The following is a 15604-nucleotide window of genomic DNA, read 5'->3' on the forward strand; positions in this document are numbered from 1 at the left end:
TTGGCACAGCTTTCACAGTATAGGTCCTTTTAAAAGTAATCCATTGCCTTCCAGCTTCATATAAAGAACTCCCCTGCTTTAAATGAAACTGTGTGTGTGTGTGTGTGTGTATGTGTGTGTGTGTGTGTGTGTGTATGTATATATATATATATATATATACACACACACACAGTATCTCACAAAAGTGAGTACACCCTCACATTTTTGTAAATATTTTATTATATTTTTTCATGTGACAACACTGAAGAAATGACACTTTGCTACAATGTAAAGTGTGTCATTTCTTCAGTGTTGTCACATGAAAAGATAAAATAAAATATTTCCAAAAATGTGAGGGGTGTACTTACATTTGAGAAATACTGTATACTTAATACCTTTTTTTTTTTGGGAGCACATCAGCCACGCCAGAAGGCTTCGGGGGGCATTGCACATCATCAGGGGGCCGGCTGCAAGAACATGAAAGAGAAAGTTGGCTCCTGATGATCCAAGAATGGAAGATGGCTCCAAAGAACCTGAAGTGCAGCGGCCTTTGGCTTTTTACAATTGGACAGTGCTGAAAATGAGCAAAGAGCGGAAAGACTAAAAAAATAACATAGAGAGAGTAGCTTTCCTCTAGGTCAGGGGTCCTCAACCCCTGGACTGAGTACCGGTGCCGGTCTGTGCCCTATTTGTAGTTGGGCTGACTAGGCTGCACTGAAGCATAGAGATGGCATCATCGCCTCTCACTGCCCACCCTGCATCACCACTGTTGGGTCTGCCTTCTCATATCTCATAAGCCAGAAACCCTGTTGAAATTAACTTCTCATGTGCCAGTTTCCCCACTCCTGAATGTCAGACTCCTCAGGGCTGCGGAGAGGCTTCAACTGTAAGTTCTTTCAGTGCTGTCAGAAAACACATTTAATTTGGCCTTAATTTCTTAAAGTGGCAAGCTGCATCTGCTGGTGGTGGTAGGCTACATTGGGAAGCTGCATCTGGTGGCAGGCAATGGTGGCAAGTGACACACTGCATCTGGTGGCAGGCAATGGTGGCAAGTGACACACTGCATCTGGTGGCAGGCAATGGTGGCAAGTGACAGGCTGCATCTGGTGACAGGCAATACTGGCAAGTAACCTGCATCTGGTGGCATGCAATAGTGGTGAGTAACGTGCTGCTTCTGGTGGCAGGCAATGGTGGCAAGTGACATGCTGCATCTGGTGGCAGGCAATGGTGGCGAGTAACATGCTGCATCTGGTGACAGGCAATGGTGGCAAATGACATGCTGAATCTGGTGGCAGGCAATGGTGGCAAGTAACAGGCTGCATCTGGTGACAGGCAATGGTGGCAATTGAGAGGCTGCATCTGGTGGCAGGCTACAGTGACAAGTTAAACACCCCCCCCCCCCCCAATTCTGCCTTATGGTGAGTTTAACTATTTTGGGGGCCGCTGCTTTAGGTGCTAATAACCTTCTAAGTACTACTACCTTCCAGTACTTGCTGTATTTAAAAATTTGGGAAGGGTTATCTTTGTAGTTCCTTGGTGGATGGCAGCTTTCATTATGTACACGTAGTCCTCTTTGCTGCTAAGGAAACGCCTATATGGTAGAGATGACTCCTTTGAGAATCCAAAGTGTAATTGAAAAGCAGCATGCAATCCCCAGGTATCCTCGTATAGATAAAACAATAAACGGCTTTGAATTTGTCAGCTGATTTGTGAATGTTAGTCGGTTTAACAGCTGCAAAGAGATTTTCCTCTGAACGATGGGATGTGTTCAAGTTTCATTTCACTTCTCTTCAGAACCAGTTAAATTGCAATGCCCTATTTATGATGCGCCTGACCAGAACACATTCATCTTCGTGGTGATTTTGCATTTTGCTTTATTTGACTTACTTTTGGGTTTTATTGGTTGCTGTGTGCAATAAGGTTACATTTTCCCTCTGAGTGATTTTAATAAATGTGGCCATGGGTTATTCAATTACTCTTAAGTGCGGATGCAGCCATATTGTGACTCAAAGTATTGTTCAGTTATGGCCTGCTGACTTTAGAAACAGCTGGTACCACCATTGAGGCAGAATTTCACAGGTTGACTTTGAATTTATAGTTGTCATTCATATTTTTCTTGTGTCTTTTTGTGTGCCTGTTGTCCGTATGTCCATTTGATGTGTTCTGTCATGCCACAAAAAACCTGCCTCCGGTTTTTCCTTCACAGTAGAGGCCAGCAATGGCCTCATTAAATTACTGTACAGGTTTAACAGACCCACAACCCTGTGCTTTTCATAGGAAATATTCTAAAGGTAAAACGTCTCCTGATATTTTACTTTTGTCTGTGTGGCCATATTAAATTTTCATGCCATCCCAATACAGTTTGAGGAACTGTACTCTTAAAGCTGTGCCATTAAAAAAAAAAAAAAAAAGTCAGGTGGATGGCAGATTAGTCACCATTATTGTGGTCTCCCTGCAGATGGTTTTTCCCCATTTCTGATTTATCATGCCTTACCACGAACTATGTATTTAAAGTGGTAAAGGCTCAAGGTTTGTTACCTTTAAAACGAAATTTCACCCAAAAATTCGGCTTGTTTGCATCCTCCCCCTCCACTGCCACATTTGGCACTATTTGGCAGGAGTAGGTACCTGGTTTTGACAAGTACCCGCTCCCACTTCCGGTCAGATTTGCCACAGCGATCTGAGCCGAGTTCAGTTCCCCCAGCCTTCTGGAACACATCATTGGTCCCAGAAGACTGTGTAGCACCTACTCGCACATATGCAGTTGGAAGCCAAGGCTTCACGGCTGGTTTCCCAGTCAAGATGCCGATGCCTGCACCCGAAGCTGATTGAAGAATTGGTATGGTAGAGGACAACGCTGGATCCCTGAACAGGCAAGTGTCCTCCTATTAAGTCAGGAGCTACAGTATTTGTTGCTGCGGACTTTTATGTTTTTGGTGGCTAGAGGGGATCTCCTCTTTAATTCATTCTATGCATTTAGGTAAGAAACCTTCTGGGTACAGCTCCCCGCTCAACCCCCCTTAAACTTACCTGAGCCCCATCTTGATTCAGGAATGTGTACTAGAGCAGCAGCTCTCCTGGGTCTCTCTCTCCTCATTGACTCGCACAGCAGGGGGAGCTATTTGTTCCTGTTGCTGTCAATCTCCGCAAGTGAGCCATAGAGGAAAGAGCAGGGGTGGGGTCGAGCTGTGTGTGAATGGTAAGAAGCGAGCCTGCTCAAGTGCCTCTTGCTATGGAGGGCATTTAGCAGGGGGAGGAGCCAAAACCAATACACAGAGCAGGTAAGTATAACATAAATTTATTTTTTTTTTCTAATCTTTTCTTTTGGAATCTCTTTAGCCACTTGCTGACCGCCCTAAAGCAGTTTTACTTCTACAAGGCAGTAGCTCTGCGCAGGATCACATGTATATGATATTTCCTCCCCCACTGTCCTCTTCCCCTGATTTCTCTGTCAACATCAACGGCACAACTATCAACCCGTCCACCCATGCCAAGGTCCTAGGTATAATCCTGGACTCTGAACTATCCTTTCAGCCACACATCCAGTCACTGTCCAAAGCTGCCGCCTCAACCTCCGCAACATCTCTGAGATACGTCCCTTCCTAACCAATGATGCCACAAAGCTTCTAATCCACTCCCTGGTAATCTCTCGTCTCGATTACTGCAACTCCATTCTCATTGGCTTACCTCTAAAAAGACTATCCCCCCTTCAGTCCATCGTGAACGCTGCTGCCAGGCTCATCCACCTTGCAAACCGCTCTGTGTCTGCTACCCCTCTTTGCCAATCCATCCATTGGCTGCCACTCAACCAACAAATTAAATTTAAGTTACTAACCATAACTTGCAAAGCCATCCATAACTTGGCGCCCAGCTACATCACTAATCTGTGTCAAAATACCAACCAACTCATTCTCTTCGTTCCTCCCAGGACCTCCTGCTCTCTAGCTCCCTTGTAGCCACTTCCCATGCTCGCATCCAGGACTTCTCCCGAGCTTCTCCCCTCCTCTGGAATGCTCTACCCCCATCTGTCCGACTATATCCTAATTTGTCTACTTTCAGACGATCCTTGAAAACGCATCTCTTCAGAGAAACCTTTCTGGCAACCACCTAACTGTACTTTTATTTTCTCCATCAGCCCATCCCCCACAGTTATTACCTCTTGTATCTCTTGACCGTCCCTCTTAGATTGTAAGCTCTGAGTAGGGCCCTCTGATTACTACTGTATTAAAGTGTATTGTATTTGTACTGTCTACCCTCAAGTTGTAAAGTGCTGCGTAAACTGTCGGCGCTATATAAATATTATATAATAATAAAATATATATATATGTGATCCTGCTCTTCCACCTATGGCAAATTTACACTGTTATACAAGCTGTACACTCACTACTTTGTAGTAAAGTGTCATTTCTTCAGTATTGTCACATAAAAAGATATAATAAAATATTTACAAAAATGTGAGGGGTGTACTCACTTTTGTGAGATACTGTATATTAAAGAAAATTTCCCCATAAGAAATAATGGAAACTCAGATGATTCGTTCAACAACAATTTATTCATTAGTCCTTCCATTTAATATCCATATAAAAAGATTATAGCAATATGATAGGTTGTGTAACCATAAAATGTCCATCCAGAAATGGCAGCCTCCACAAGGGGATTAGACGCAGGAGCTTGAGTATAAAAGAAGAGAGGCGCCTCTAAGTGTAGCAATATGGTTACATTTAATGAAGGTACAACATTTAGCAACTCACATGGTTGATGATTAAAAGAGGCACATCTAAGTATGCAGGCATCTGGGGTAAAGCTGTCCACATAGACCATCCTCCGCACTGCCGACTCTCACCTCTGTCAGTCTGCTGTCCTGACCGGGAAACTACCCTGCAGTAGAGAGTTCTGGAATTGAGGCTTAAATCACTCATGGAGCACAGTCTGGAAGGAATGACATTGATGGCAGTGCAGAGGATGGTCTATGTGGACAGATTTACCTCGGAAGCCTGGAAACTTAGATGTGCCTGTTTTTACCATCAACCATTTGAGTTGCTAAATCTTGTTCCTTCATTAAAGCGGAGTTCCGGCCACAAAATCGACATAATCGATTTTGTGGCATCCGCTTGCTTTTCTTTACCTGAAAAGGAAATGGATAGTTACGATTTTTTTTTTTTTTTACTTCCCTTGTTATTGTAGAAAGATATACTGACCTTTCTTCCACTTCCTCCCTTGGCGGCCGCGGCCCGCGCCGTCACTTTGCAATGATTCCTAGGAGCTGAACGTCATCGCTCCCAGGAATCAATGCGACGGCACCGGGCCCGCTCGTCACTTCCGGTGCGACGCCGCATTCCCTGCTAAACAGCTTCTGGGCATGCCCAGAAGCTGTGGAGGAATGCGGCGCCGCATCGGAAGTGACGAGAGGGGCCTGTGCCGTCGTATTCTGGGAGAAGAGGACGCAGTAGAGGATCGCGCTGGCTTCAGCTGTGCACATCAGAGATGGCAACGCTGGAATTTTAAAAGTGATTATTTCTTCTTGCAGGTAAGTGCGAACCGGGACAGATCAGAGGCTAGCCATTGTGGAATGTACTAGCCCTGACTGTCCCGGGGGTATTTTTAGTGAAACATTTTTTTTGTGGCCGGAACTCCACTTTAAATAAATGGTAACCATATTGCTACACTTAGAGGGGCCTCTTTTCTCTTTTATACTCCGTTGTAACATGACGCTACTTGTATATCAAGACATCGCTTGCTTATCAATTCAATATTTATAATTACGTTTTGCTTGGCTTGCAAAATGCTCTCGAACCAAGATACTCAATCCAAAGTTTTACTGTATTATTATTATTATTATCATAGGGGATTTATATAGCACCAACCATTTGTGCAGCGTTTTGCAACGTTCGGATAGACGGTACAGTTCCAATACAATACAGGAGAATCAGATGGCCCTGCTCTTTAGAGCTTACAATCTGAGATGTTTCAAGTAACTTGGTAAATCTTTACTTTTTGAATTCAGGTCCACTTTAATAAATAAAATGATGGCCATTGTTATTTACAGACTATCAGTCAGTTCACTGTAGAACACGCTTGCTGGTAGAAACGTTACACCTACGCAGCAGTTGTCCCAGTTGGTCAGCCCTGTGTCAGGAGAGCAATTGTATTAATCGTTGCATTTGTTTAGTGGTTTTAGCTGGAAAATTTAATTGCTGTACTCAATGAAATGTTTTCTTTCTGGAAGTTTTCTGAGATATTAATTTTACTGCCAAGTCATCCAAATGCAGCTTTCAAGGTGGTGTGGTTAAACACATTGGTGTAATGTTCTTAGATCATCAGCTGTTCTGCTGCTTTCCAGCCAGAAAACTGGCATTTGCCATGATACATGAACTGGTTTGGTCCCAGCCTGGTAGCCATAGCTGTTGGAAAGGCAGTCATTTGTATATATAACCTGGAGAAATATTGCCTATAGTCCTAATGTAGATTATTTAACATGACATATAGGGAGTTATTTGCTAAAACAGGTGTGCAAAATCTGGTGCACCTCTGCACATAAGCCCATCAGCTTCCAGGTTTTATTGCCAAAGCTTAAAGTGGTACTAAACACACACGGTTTAATTTACATCAGGGGTCTCAAACTGGTGGCCCTCCAGCTGTTGCAGAACTACAATTCCTGTGAGGCATTGCAAGGCTGACAGTTACAAGCATGACTCCCATAGGCAGAGGCATGATGGGACTTGTAGTTCCGCAACAGCTGGAGAGCCGCCAGTTTGAGACCCCTGATTTATCCCTTCTCTTTTTCTGTATATGGATAATGGCAATGTAATTATTTTAATTCCTTTTTTTTTCATAATCAAAAGGTAACTCCAGCCAAAAATGTTCTTTTCTAGCTTTGAATAGAGTAAACTGAAGGGTTAGAATATCGGTCTGGTTTTTATTACTTTTGGTGTCCTTGTTGGGGAGACCTTACTGATGTGCTGACCAGTGTGAGGGGGAACCCAATATATTATGGTGGTTGTTGGAAGAGGAATAAAAGGATGTTGTCCATATTGGGGACACTTCTTCCACTGTCATCTATCAAAGGTGGGCTTTTCCTCATATTTTGGAGAATTCATGATGGGGATACAGAGCCTCTGCTCCAACACATATGCTATCCCCAAAACAAAGTTTTAGCTTGCATTACAATAGATGTTTCTTTAGGGGCATGTGGTTCTGTGTGCTCTGGGGGGGGGGGGGGGGGGGGACGTGATCGTTGCTACGTGTTAATCAGAATTTAATTACTAGTATGGTTTTTTTAGGGTGTAAATAATTTTGGAAGTACCTTCAGGCTCACCAGTGTTCGAAGTAGGAGAATGGAAGTCTAGCCCATAAAAGATAGTGTAACGACCTGTAGTTCTAGACCTTTAATGATCTCCGTTTCGGTTTTCCCCCAGTCCTTTTTTCTCGGCAGTCACAAAACTGTAGTTCTTCTCATACCCCTCTGATCACATTGCCTACATCCCCCCTCCTCCTAGTCACCTCACTTCTCATTACCTCATTGTCTTGCGATGAAAATCTTGTTTTTCTCTCTTGTCTGCAGCCCCCACCTCCCCTCACCTCCATCATTCCTCTCTTTCCCTCTGATGCTTGGCTTAATATTTCATGCTAATTCTCCTGATGGATAATAGATTACTGGCAAATTGTAAGGGATGAAATGATTACTTGGAGAGCAAGATTCTGGATTTAACACTGTGTAACTCAGAGCTGTCAAGTGGTTTAGAGAGAATGTCTTGCCAGAGGTGCAATACTGACAGAAAGTGAACAATGTAGCTTTGTAAATGTTCCCATTGTCTGCAGTTCAGGTGCAGAATGACTTGGTGTCCATGGTGTGCTTCAGCCTGAACAACATTATAGATCTGTGGCAAACTTTGGCCCGTGCAGCAGCAAGGATCTGTGGCTAGCTTTGGCCTCTGCAGGAGCATTAGGGATCAGTATCAAGCTTCGGCCCATGCAGCAGCATTAGGGATCTGTGTTAAGCTTCGGCCCATGCAGCAGCATTAGGGATCTGTGGTAAGCTTTGGCCCGCACAGTAGGGATCTTTGGCAAGCTTTGGCCCGCGCAATAGGGATCTGTGGCAAAGCTTTGGCCCGCGCAGCAGGGGATCTGTGGCAAAGCTTTGGCCCGCGCCGCAAGGGATCTATGGCAAAGCTTTGACCCGCGCAGCAGGGATCTGTGGCAAGCTTTGGCCTGTGCAGCAGGCATCTGTGGCAAAGCTTTTGCCTGCGCCGCAGGCATCTGTGGCAAAGCTTTTGCCTGCGCCGCAGGCATCTGTGGCAAAGCTTTTGCCTGCGCCGCAGGCATCTGTGGCAAAGCTTTTGCCTGCGCCGCAGGCATCTGTGGCAAAGCTTTTGCCTGCGCCGCAGGCATCTGTGGCAAAGCTTTTGCCTGCGCCGCAGGCATCTGTGGCAAAGCTTTTGCCCGCGCCGCAGGCATCTGTGGCAAAGCTTTTGCCCGCGCCGCAGGCATCTGTGGCAAAGCTTTTGCCCGCGCCGCAGGCATCTGTGGCAAAGCTTTGGCCCGCGCAGCAGGGATCTGTGGCAAGCTTTGACCCGCACAGTAGAATTGGGGATCTGTGGAAAGCTTTGGGCCGCGCAGTAGTAGGGATCCATGGCAAGCTTTGGCCCACTCAGCAGCATTAGGGATCTGTGGCAAGCTTCAGCTTGTGAAGCAACAGGAAGACATGGAGCTCTTCAGGCTCTGTGCATCAGGGAGGCATGGTCCTGTAATTATATGTAGAAATATATAAATATTCCTTTTGTATATATTCCTGGAGAGCTTTCATAGAATCTATACTACAGCCTGGTGGCACACACTGTCCAGGCATTATAGCCACACCTTGTCCAACTCCTATCTCTGCCTGTCCTTAATCCAACCAGCCCTCCCAAGTGAGATTTCCCCAGTGGGCTGCATCACATATTTTTTAGCTAGCACATTCTAACAATTACATTTTAATTGCTTTATAACAGATGTTGTGAAAACACATTTGGAAAACTGAAAAAAGCAGCTTTATTTTTGTTTGGCTTAAGCTGAAGGCATCATGTTTCATGCAAAGCATTCTCTGAATGGCGCTCGTGCCGAGCAGCCGACCTCCTGTGCTCACAATGCCGCAGGGCTGAAGCTCGGCATGGGACCCCGGAAACCAAGTGATGAGCACTGGGGTAGGGTTATATACTTCAGTGATGTACAGCGTCCAGGATCATTAGCCAAGTATAGTATAACCATTTTTACATCCGTCTAAGCTGGACCAATGTAACTCTATAAAAAATATCCTTACCTGGAATTCTTCTTTAACATAAATATATGATCACCCTTTTTTCTAGGATATTCAGATGAGTAGACCCCACTTATCTGAATTCAATTATGGGTGAGATTATTTTGTTCTAAATAAAAACGAGTCACTCATGCTGATGATTTTGTGAAATGTGTGTGAGCTTTTCTTCGCATCAAGCCATTTTTGCATTCCTATACAAAACTGGGTATATAAAACCCGGTTGAAACATGTCAGGAGGTCAACTGCAGACACCAGCCCAAAGCATGGCGACGTAGGTCCTAAGGCCAGTGTTACAGGCAATTTTGTAACTATTTGTGGCACCTAAATGTTGATAGTTTTTGTTGCTAGAAAAAAAAAAAAAGGTATGTCAATGAAAGAAGGTCTTTGTCTCAAATTCCATGCAATTTGTAGCACCGTCGTTAAGCAATCAACTTTTTGCAGCATTCAGTTTGCTATAGAAGGGCCATCTCCAGTATCTACTTATTTTATCCAATGCAGCTGAGGATGACTAGGACGCACCTGAGATTTTTTGCTGCCTTCCATACACATTGGGGGAGATTTACTAAAACTGGAGCGCTCAGAATCTGGTGCAACTGTGCATGGTAACTAATCGGCTAATAACTTCACCTTGTTTAATTAAAGCGGTAGTATCATGCTTTTTTACACTTTTACCTACAGGTAAGCCTATAATAAGGCTTACCTGTAGGTTCAATTAATATCTCCTAAACCGGCACGGTTTAGGAGATATTTGCAGTGCATGCAGCTGCTCACGCGAGCGGCGCATGCGCTCTGAAGGTCCGGGGGGGACCTTCAGTTTTGCTTGCCGGGAGCTTGCCGGAAAATCACTCCCGCGCGCCTGCGCGGGAGTGACGTCATCGCGGCTCCAGCCATTCACAGCGCCGGAGCCGCTGAACCCGGAAGAGATGGCGAGGGATCATGGCAGCGCCCGCAGCGATGTCCGGGGGTCCGTGTCGGGGCTTCGTTCTAAGGTAAGTAATACATAATGAGCTAGTATGCGATGCATACTAGCTCATTATGCCTTTGTCTTGCAGGTTTTTTTTCTTCTTTTTTTTTTTGCGTTTTTGGGTTTACAACCGCTTTAAAGGGTAAGTCCACCCTAACACTAAAACGCTACATCTACAGGCATCCATAATCTACCGCTGTCTTATCTAGCCCTATAAAGAAGAAATCTGTATACCAGGGGCGTAACTACAGGGGTTGCAGGGGTTGCAATCGCAACTGGGCCCCCCATGCTCCAGGGGGCCCATGTGGCTCCCCTGTATACCTGGATAGCAGGGGCGGCGGGGGCAGCATGTAGAGAAATCACTGTCCTCCTTTTTCCTCTTGTAGCTGCAGGAGGAAAATGGAGGAGATTGGTTCCTCTGTATGCTGGCCCCGCCACTCCTCCTATCCATTTCACTTGTGTTCTGCTGTCTCTGGGCCCCTGTGTGCTCCCCTGCCCCCCCCCCCCACTGTGCTCCCTCCCCTCTCCTGACGGCTGCTGCAGGGGATGTGTCACAATAGAGAACCAGGTAGGGGTCGGTAAATATGTAATTTACCAGCTCTTTCCTTTTCTGAATGGACAGAGTCATAGTCAGTGACAGTGTAAAAAAATAAAATAAAATGATAAAAAAATAATACAATTAAAATACCAAAAAATAAACTGACACCAGTGGGTGAACTTCCAGGATCGCAAAGGTCACACTTGCGACCGGGCCCTGGCATTCCACCACCGTGGGGAGGCCCCAAGATGGCAGGAAGGGGGCCCACTGCAGAACTTGTGAAAGGGTCCCACTGCAAGATCATAATAAAGGGCCCCCGCAACGAGAGTAAAGGGCCCCAGGATCAGTGGGAAGAGTCCCAGGGTTGAAGGAAAGGGCCCCGGCCAGGGGTCCCGGGGGGGCCCTTCATGGTTTCTTGCATCGGGGCCCTGAAGGTTCTAGTTACGCCTCTGCTGTATACATACCTTTTCTGAAGCAGATCCGATCCGGTCTCCAGCGGCAGAAGCCCTGTAGAAGACACGGCCGACAATGGCTGTGAAATGAATGGGAAATTACGTCACCCATAGACTTACTATGAGGCTTCCATTGGCACCTGCCTCCCCAGCGAAACTGCCCTTGATAGCTCAGCGTGGGACAGGAGCAGCTTCAGAAAAGGATGTATAGCGATTTCTACTTTACAGGGTAAGGTAGGTTAGTCTTAGATCGTGGATGCCTGTAGATGTAGCGATTTCAGGGTTGAGGCTTGTTCACACTTGCCTAAATTTCTAAAGCTCCTATAACATTAGTATGGGCATTAGACTCGCTTTAATGAGCTTTAGTATGGGCGTTAGGCTTTTTACAAGCGTTAATGAGGATTTAAAATGCTCCCCAATGCCCTATGGGCAGTTCTGAAGAGTTTGAGGAATGTTAAGGTGCGTTAAAACTGCTTCACAAATGCGTATTCCTTTACAGTTATTAACCACTTAAGCCCCGGAAGATTTTACCCCCTTCCTGACCAGGGGGTATTTTGCGATTCGGCACTGCGTGATTTTAACGGACAATTGCGCGGTCGTGCGACGCTGTACCTAAACGAATTTGACGTCCTTTTTTTCCCACAAACAGAGCTTTCTTTTGGTGGTATTTGATCACTTGTGCGATTTTTTTTTTTTTTTTTTGATCATGCGCTATAAACAAAAAAAGAGCGTCAATTTTGCAAAAATAACAATATTTTTCACATTTTTTTTTTATATGAAATTCCCCAAAAAAATGTAAAAAAAACTTTTTTAACATTTTCGGCCAATTTTTTTTATGCTAAATATGTTTGGTAAAAAAAAAATCGCAAAAAGCGTATTTTGATTGGTTTGCGCAAAAGTTATCGCGTTTACTAACAAAGGGAAAGATTTTTTTTTTTTTAACGCGTAATGGCGGCGATCTGCGACTTTTTTTTTTTTTGCGGTACTGCGACATTGGGGCGGACAGATCGGACCCTTGACTGACATTTATGACACTTTTGGGGTTACCAGTCATTACTGCAGTAATCAGTGCTATACATTTGCACTGTTACTGTAAAATGACACTGGTAGTGAAGGGGTAACTTTATTTGAGAGGGAGGGGCTGTGTGTGTCCCTAGGGGCGTGATTCTAACTGATTGGCTGTGGCTTGAGGTGTAGGAACAGTGATCAACGGTCCTACATAGTAGAACCGTATGATCACTGTTTCTACACAGGGGAGAATGACAGGCGGCTTGTTTACACTAGCCGCCTGCCTTTCTCCCGCTGTCACGGACGATCGTGAGTGAGCGGCGGACATCAGGTCCGCCGCTAACACGCGCGGGGGGTCCGTGACCGCACGGGAGCATTTGCGAATCGTTAGTCTTGAATGGGAGACGTTGAAAGGCTTCAAATGCCTCCTGATTCGACATGAGGCTTTCATTTTGAAGCAACGCTAACACTTCATGTTTTAAAAGTGTGAACAGCACTATGTGCTGTCTATTGTATCTTGTGCATAGGCGTTTGAGGGGAGTTTTTAATAGGGATTGATCGATTATCGGCAACACCGATATATCAGGGGCCGATATGTACTTTCCCCGATATATCGGAATTGGCCTCAGGTGGTTACTGATATTGCTGTGACGTCATTGCGTATGTTGCGCCAAGCGCCTCCACGCACTGGGAATCTGGGACAGCTTCTGCGGCCTCGTTTAGAGTCTCACAGGGCGCACAGTGTGTTTTACACCCAATGTCAATGCCTGCCTCCAACTGCCTGCAAAAAACGCCTGAAAACGCCCAAACAAACTCCTGAAAATGATACGCTCAGGTGTGAATGTAGCCTCAGGCTCAGTTTACCTATATGTGAATTGGATGTGTTTTGAACTGCATCCAATTTGCATAACGTGAACCGGACCAGCTTTCAGTGAAGCTGGTTCACACATGTCCGGGGTGGCCACAGTCAGCTTTTAAAAAAGTATCCTGTGCAAATTTTGGGTCCGGTTTAAAAATTTGCATCTGAACCCATGAAAAAAAAGCATCAGACTCCGGACTGCAAATCGCAGCCAGACATGTGTGAACCTAGCCTTAAATCTCCAGAAATAGAAACATTTCCTTTATTTTGAAGGTGTTGTACCATTTCATGCAGTTATGTTTTACTAACAAGTTTGATGAAAAATAAAAAACTGCATAAGCAATGTTTCTTTCTCTGTTCATATGTGGTGTTTGATCATTTTGATTACTGATTCGCCATCTGCGATTGCAAACGCCAACTGATCTCAGTGCAAAATGGCTGCAGACAGCCAACTCTCTTCAAAAACCGTATAGTTTTGATTAAAAAGAATGAAACAAATCGCCTCAAAGCCTAAACTTACGTAGGCATATGATGTGTGTTTTGTAAAAGTGCATATGTATGTATAACGATATATAGAAATTTTATATCTACCACTTTATGGAAAGGTGCCTTTTCCTCAAATTGTTTTTGCTTCCCTAGAATTTAGAAAGCTATTGTTCGGGATTTGCACTTTAAAGTTCCTGTCATGTTTTTTTATGCCATCATTAGGATGAAGCCAGGCTGTCAGAAAGCCCGACCCTCTTTGAGGCCTGCGTTGTTATACTAGGCCTCGGGCAACAAGACACATGACAATGGCTAACGATGAGGAGGCTTTGTACTGTCTTGTTATCCTTTCACTAATCATGCGTTCTTCAGCCCCTCACCCTCCCATGCACACACATTGCTATGTATTAATATACATGAACATTATACCTTATGATTTCGGGATGTGCCTCATCAACCTGGGGGCAAAAGCCTACTGGATTATTATCCGATGCCTTTCTTACTACAATTTACCATAGTAACACCATCATCTACCATGTAATCTTCTGTTTAGCATATCTCAAATTTTTTTTTTTTTTTTTTTTTCGTTTTGTGTTGGTTGTTTTTTGTCAACTGAAACTCTGAGATAAATATGATATAGTAAAATCCACTTCTTTTGTTGCGATTTTTTTTTTTTTTTTTTTTTTTTTTTTTTTTTTTTTTTTTTTTTTTTTTTAAGAAAACACTCTTCTGTAAATGCATTTACGGCCTGGTTCACATTGGTGCTATTTCAGATGCGACTTGGGTTGCACAGAATCGCATGACAGTTGAAATCACATTGATTTCAATAGTGCCCGTTAACATCAGTGCAATTCATTTGTGTTGCAACTTTAGGGAAAGTACCTGTGTGACTTTGGTGAGATGCACGCTGTAACAGAATCGCGACCCACTATGTGCTTGTGTGCGTCCATCAGAAAACCGCTTCCTTCCGTCTTGAACATCGATATAAGATATTTTAGCCGCCCCCATACAAAACTAGCCAACAATAGCTTTGGAACAAAAGAAAGATCTGGAGCATTTATTGAACAAACTCACACCGAATATTTACCTCACCAGGTAACGACTAGCCGAGAATAGCTTGTATAAGATCTGGAACATTTATTGAACAAACTCACACCGAATATATACCCCACCAGGTCAGGTGCCTAACCTGGTGCATCTGCAGATGAAATTGTGTACAGAAATATAATTAACATATCTAAGGAACAACCAATACAAACCGTATAATACTTTCCCACTAGCAACTAATAGATGACAGTGATTTAATTAATTTTAGCTAATTAACTAGCAGACTTGCCATCATAGAGCTCATGAAGTGTACAATACACATTATTATAAGTGTAAACACATCACACCTTAATACACAGACAATAGCAGGAGACCACCAGTAAAAGACTGTCCGTCTCCTACATTGAAGAACATGAAACAGAGGCCAATGTGACCAGCTCTTTCAATGAACATGTTCCGAATCAAACAAACCAGGAATAGTCTTCATATATTTTTAAGAGATATTGTTCATAAATATTACTGTCCCATTTGAAGTAACCCAAGCCATATTCTGTGTCCATTAAGTAGCTGTCCATCATTTCCTTGGTCACCCTGTGTCCCTAATAAACACAGAGTGACTTACACATAAGAGGGACCTGGGATTTCCCATCCTCTCTAAGGTAAGCTGGGTTCCACGGGGCCCCCTAATCAAAGTGACACACTGCAATTTTTTTTGTTTTCTTTTTGTCCCTTAGACTAATGAAAATGCATTGAAATCACATGTACATGCATTTTTTTATGTGATTCTGGTGTGTTTTCCCTCCCAAGTATTCTCCTCCTCTATCCCTCTGCTGAAATCACACCAGCATGATAATCTTGTCAAAAACGCACCAAGTTGCACTGCAGTGGAACTAAATAATTGAATTGGAAATTGCATGAAGTCGCATCTGCTCAGGTGCGAACCAAGCTGGGTCAGTTGACACCTGAATCGCACTGAGTATGG

General features: G+C 44.1%; 1 protein-coding gene across 1 annotated transcript in view; it reads left to right on the plus strand.

The window, feature by feature from the left end:
- Window positions 1-15604, plus strand: part of PLXNA3 (plexin A3) — a 272276-nt gene that overhangs the window by 121234 nt on the left and 135438 nt on the right. The gene's annotated exons all lie outside the window — the stretch shown is intronic.

Source organism: Pelophylax lessonae, assembly GCF_965119305.1.
Source record: "Pelophylax lessonae genome assembly, chromosome: 7".
NCBI classification, from domain to species: domain Eukaryota; kingdom Metazoa; phylum Chordata; class Amphibia; order Anura; family Ranidae; genus Pelophylax; species Pelophylax lessonae.